Here is a 6,000-nt window from a genome sequence, read left to right as displayed (position 1 = left end):
TTTCTATAAACCTAATTTTTGGTTTCTAAATGGAAAGACATACAAACAAGATACAATAAGACAAGGCAAAAGTCTTTACTGAGGCTGGGGAATTATTCTGTTAAACTCATAGACCAACAAAGCTACATTTATCTTCACTGGGATTTCAGATAGTCACTGTTAGCGTCATGGGCTTTATTATCAATTTGTAATATAGATGGTCATGTTTACAGTTCGCAAAGATAATGATAACTCCCGGTATTCAGATAAATCCACTGGGAAAATATGCTTATTTAGAATTAAGACAATATATTAATCTTATTTACTAATTCTTTAGTAAGAATTTTTAGTCTCCCTGAACTCCAAATTTCCCACACCCGAAACAGCAATATTGTGAACAAGAACATAAAGTTTTAGTTAAAAATTTAATATATTTGTAAAGTACACTGATGTTTGATTTATTATTGTGATTCTGATTTTTACTTTTCTAAAGTATAGATACATTTTATTGTGTTATGAATAATATGATGAGGCCATAGCACATAGAAAAAAAGCCTACTGTTGTATATGCAGTTAAATTTAGAATTGTACTGAAATACATGAAATAGAGACACATGACCTTCATAATGGAAGAATATTATCACTACAAAAGCAAAGAAAAGCCTGTGCTAAGAGATAGATGGTTTAAAAAGATCTGGCATTATATTTGGAGACATCTAGGCATGTCTCCTGTCTCATGACAGCTATAAGCGCAGGTGGCATTAGGAGTAATGTATTAATTTCTGAAAGTGCAAGTTCATGGAATAAAAATGCATACATTGAAGCCACCATGTGCCATTTAAAACCTAAGCTAAATTAAGAGGGAAACACTTGTTTGGATACTTCAGTTAAAGAGTAATTCAAAAATAATTATCTAATATATCATTTATTCCCTTGTATTTGTTCTCTATTATAGATATTGAGTTGCTATTGAAATGCCAAGATTACATATCTTGTTACATCATATATAAAGTTTAAAAAATCTGAAATATTTTGAAATCTGACTTCATAAGGTTTCTTTTTACTCATGCTTTTTTCCTACTCTCTAAAGAAAATATTAATTAAAACCTCCTATGATACCAATTTTCTATTTTTTTTTATATCCTCTCTTGCTAATTTAGAGCAAAATAGGACAAAAGTCATGGTGTTATTTTTTTTCTTTCTAGTTTCCTTTTGGGTGGATTTTACCACTGGAATGCAGCTGTGCCCAGGCTGACCATGGGGCTGTTTGTCTAGTAGTAGTGATGAATTTATGCCAATCCTTTTGGACCATCTTCCTGTACTTTGTAGACTCCAGGCCACATTAGTGGTTCTAGTTCTACCTTAGCACAAAGTAAATCAACTGTCCTAGAGACTGCAACAATGGGTTCTAGCTAAAACAAAATCTAGAGGTGCCTTTCTCCAAGTCATCTCCCACATCTGACCCCAGCAGCAAACCATTCTTGTCCCTTCAGCTCTAAGAACTCTAGAATTCTAGAGAAGCTATACAGACTCAGTCTTTTCACTTCTATTTATTTTTTCAGTATAGAATCCATGATTTTATTTCTCTTCTAATCAAATGTCTATATTTAGGACCTATTCTTTGTATAAAATCGATAATAGATTTTTTTATAAATTTTTTTATTATTCGATATATTTTTTATTTACATTTCAAATGATTTCCCCTTTTCTAGCCCCCCACTCCCCAAAAGTCCCGTAAGCCCCCTTCTCTCCCCCTGTCCTCCCACCCACCCCTTCCCACTTCCCCGTTCTGGTTTTGCTGAATACTGCTTCACTGAGTCTTTCCAGAAGCAGGGGCCACTCCGCCATTCTTCTTGTACCTCATTTGATGTGTGGATTATGTTTTGGGTATTCCAGTTTTCTAGGTTAATAGCCACTTATTAGTGAGTACATACCATGATTCACCTTTTGAGTCTGGGTTACCTCACTTAGTATGATGTTCTCTAGCTCCATCCATTTGCCTAAGAATTTCATGAATTCATTGTTTCTAATGGCTGAATAGTACTCCATTGTGTAGATATACCACATTTTTTGCATCCACTCTTCTGTTGAGGGATACCTGGGTTCTTTCCAGCATCTGGCAATTATAAATAGGGCTGCTATGAACATAGTAGAGCATGTATCCTTATTACATGGTGGGGAATCCTCTGGGTATATGCTCAGGAGTGGTATAGCAGGATAATAGATTTTTAAAAGTACGATATGTTCTGGTTATGGTCTCTGGTCCCCCAGTTGCTTCCAGACCCTCCCTTCTTTCCCACCCACCAAAATCCATACCCCTCTCTCTCATTTGAATATGAATAGACATCTATAACAATACTATTATTAAAAAGAAAATAATATTAGGTAAAATAATAAAAATAAACAAGCCAGAATAGAACAAAACAAACAAACAAACAAACAAACAAACAAACAAACAGAAAAGAGCCAGAGTAAAGCTCAGGAAACAGATACATGCAGAGATAGATACACACATTTGCAAACACAGAAATCCCATGAAAACACAATAGCAGAAACCACAATATACGTGCAAAGGACTTATAAGGGGAATAAAAAGCATTATGAAACAAAGAACCCCATAAAATGCAGCTGAGTTTGTTTTGTGTTGAACATCTAGAGCTGAGTATGGGTACAATCACTGAGACTTTGTTGGAGGAAACTAATTTCAGGTATTGGTTGGTTCGTCCTAAAAGCTTTGTGTCACTGTTGTACCAGCCCATCAAGTAGGCAGGTTGTCACTGTGTGTCTTATTCAGGGTTTCTATTCCTGCACAAACATCATGACCAAGAAGCTAGTTGGGGAGGAAAGGGTTTATTGAGCTTACACTTCCACATTGCAGTTCATCACTAAAGGAAGTCAGGACTGGAACTCAAGCAGGTCAGGAAGCAGGAGCTGATGCAGAGGCCATGGATGGATGTTTCTTACTGGCTTGCTTTCCCTGGCTTGCTCTCTTATAGAACCCAACAGCACCAGCCCAAAGGTGATACCACCCACAAGGGGCCCTTCCCACTTGATCACTAATTGAGAAAATGCCCCACAGCTGGATCTCTTGGAGGCACTTCCCCAACTGAAGTTCCTTTCTCTGAGATAAATCCAGCCTGTGTCAAGTTGACATACAAAACTAGCCAGTACACTGTGGATCTAAGAGCTTGTAGCTAGATTAGTGCTTGCCTTCTTTTTTTTAGTAGAGTACAGAGTACCTTTCAGTACTATTAAAACTATCCAGTAGGGGTGAAGGCTCTAGGTAGGCACTGCTTCAACTTCTCCATATTTAGTGAGTTGTGCGGATGTTGTCTTCATCACTAGGGCCTTATTGTCAGTTTGTGGAAAGCAACCAATAGCCTTGGCAACAGTCTGGTTGTTTGGATGTTCCCGTGGTGTCTTTCCCCTCCAACAACTTGATTAGAAGTAACCTATTCCCAGAGTGGGAGACCTCATTTGATGGCAAGAGGTGCCCAGCTGGGGCTCTATTGGCACCATGATTTGGCAATTCCATTCTCGATAGGCTCAAACACAAAGATCTAAGTCTCCATCAGAGATGTATTTTTAAGGTAAGATTCAATGACTATAACCGCCACCAGTTATATATGACTATAAGTGCTCCACCAGTAAGCAACTTTGTAATTTTAGCAGTTTTTTCTGGTGACTGTACTTCAGCTATGCACTGTCCATCTAGAGGTGACAAGTGGTCTGTGGTATGCTTTTCCTATTTAGTTCATACCCTTTGCCATTAGCAGAATCATAATTCTGTCTTTCATGTGGTTAAGATTTACATGTCAGACATCCCAGTCATCAAAGAACTCTGACTTTTAAAAATCTTATGCTTATATAATGTCTGTCTAACTGAACAGTTCAAGTGAGGGAACTCTACATTAACCTCAGATCAAGAATTCCTGAGGACAATGGGTGTATTAGCAAATAATCCACTGCTCATTTCTGACTGCAAAAGGTATTAATTGTTCTTTCTAAAAACACGAGGGAGCTGTGATGTGTCGATTTCTGCACATCATTAATATGTGTACATGGCTCTTCCAAGATGAAGCATCTTCGTTTATGGCATTACAGATACATTTACTATTCCCCCAAGTACTTTTTACACGGGGTGTATATAGCGAATCTTGCAAAAAAGGAAAGTCTATTGTATTTTAGTTTGTAAATGAAAGGTGGGCAAGGGTCAAGTGAAGCACAGCATGCCATCAGTGACAGAATAACAGAGAAATGCTGTAATAGTCCACTGCAGCATGGCCCTACCACCATGTTTAATTTCTTAGGGAGCAAACTCCAAATATATTCAGTGAGATAGGCAATATTTGGTCTTGTCATTTTACTGGTAATATTTAATAATTCTAGAGGATAAAATAGTTTTACCTTTAATATTCAATTGTTGTATTTGCAGATCTTTACTTAAATTAGCCGAAGAAGGATAATTCAGAAAGTTTAACATTTTAAAACAGTCTCAAACAGAAATTTTAAGTATAATATGAAAGCATCTTCTATTCTCTTGCCTGCCAATTGTGGATATGCTATTTCATAATTACTCTCCTTCTGAATATTTGGTGCATATTTCCAAAGAGAAATGTCACATACAGTATTTGATGTCAACAAAGAAGGTTGAATCAATAAGATGCAGAATTCAAAGCCAGAGCTAGCTACACAGTGAGTTCGAGGCCAGCCTGGGATACATGAGACTGTTTCAAAACCAAAACCAAAACTAAAAAATTTGATGTGGAAAAGTTAACATTGATGCTTTTTTGACCGTCTAATCCTGGAACTCCACTGGTTTCCCAACTGTTCCATATAAATATAGTAAGGTCATGTCCTATTTACATCCTGTCATGACATCAATCTTTTAAAATTTCCTATTGATATCACTAGACTAATGTAGTGTCTATGTTGCTCCAATATAAAGCTACTATTTTCATAACCAATGAAAATTTTATAGAACAATGCATTGAAACTTGGAAATAACCTAATCTTCATAAAGCTGTGAGTCTTTTTGTTGTAGCAGCATGAGCTCATGTTTTTCCATTTTGCTTGATGAGATATAAACCATCACTATATTGATTTACTTTGATGTTCAAGTAATCAATGGTTTTTGTGAAACGATATGCTTTCCCCTGGATTCTTTAAGCTGATCTTGTTCACTCTTTGAACACATTCTTATATTTTGAACACAGTAACATTCTTATTCTTAAAGTTATCTGGTCAGTATGCTCTCTTCTGCATTTTCTTGTTGAATATGAAGTTGCCATTTCCCCAAAGGTTGTGTGGTTGAGGAGTGGAGGGTTGGTTATCTATGGAAATGTGAAGGCTGACTGCCTATTTGGATTAGGGTTACAGATCCCAGTCTGTCTCAGTGGCTGCAGGAAGATTTGTGCTTGGGTTACCTCCAGGTGTGCTTTAATGTACTACTACATCAATTACCAACAACAGGCTCATGCTCAGCCTGTCCTTATCCTATCCTGACTTTTCCCTCCTGTTCCATAGTGAAAGAAAAGTGTCATTCCTTGAATATGTTTATTATTTTGGCAAGTTCAATGCATCTAGGTAATCTTTTAAAAACTACTGCTGTATAGATGACCTTGCTACTCAATTCTGAGATCTAATACCACATACTGGGTTCTAGTCTTGTATAAGGAACTTTTCTCATTTACTAATACAATACTACATTGGAAGTTTTATTCTTTATTCTTGCTTATTTTGCTATTTTTCTGCCATAGTTATTTTTGTGAACATCCATTCAAAAATAATGCCCATCGCAGGTCTTTGTTTGTAGCTCTTGACATTGAAGAAGTTCTAAACAATATTTAGTAATGAATTGTGTGATCTTGACCTGGAAATATAGCTGTTAGGTTAGACCTACTCATCACAGAGCTTGAATAGAGGCTAAGGCTCTGGCTCTAGCAGTTTAGGTCCACAGCAACATCTATGACCCTTGAAAAGGAAATATGACCCAAGTAGTTGGAAGCATTTCTATGTCTG

This window comes from Apodemus sylvaticus, chromosome 7, assembly GCF_947179515.1.
Source record: "Apodemus sylvaticus chromosome 7, mApoSyl1.1, whole genome shotgun sequence".
In the NCBI taxonomy this organism is placed as follows: domain Eukaryota; kingdom Metazoa; phylum Chordata; class Mammalia; order Rodentia; family Muridae; genus Apodemus; species Apodemus sylvaticus.
The sequence above is the reverse complement of the archived record's forward strand: the minus strand, read 5'-3'. Positions refer to the sequence as shown.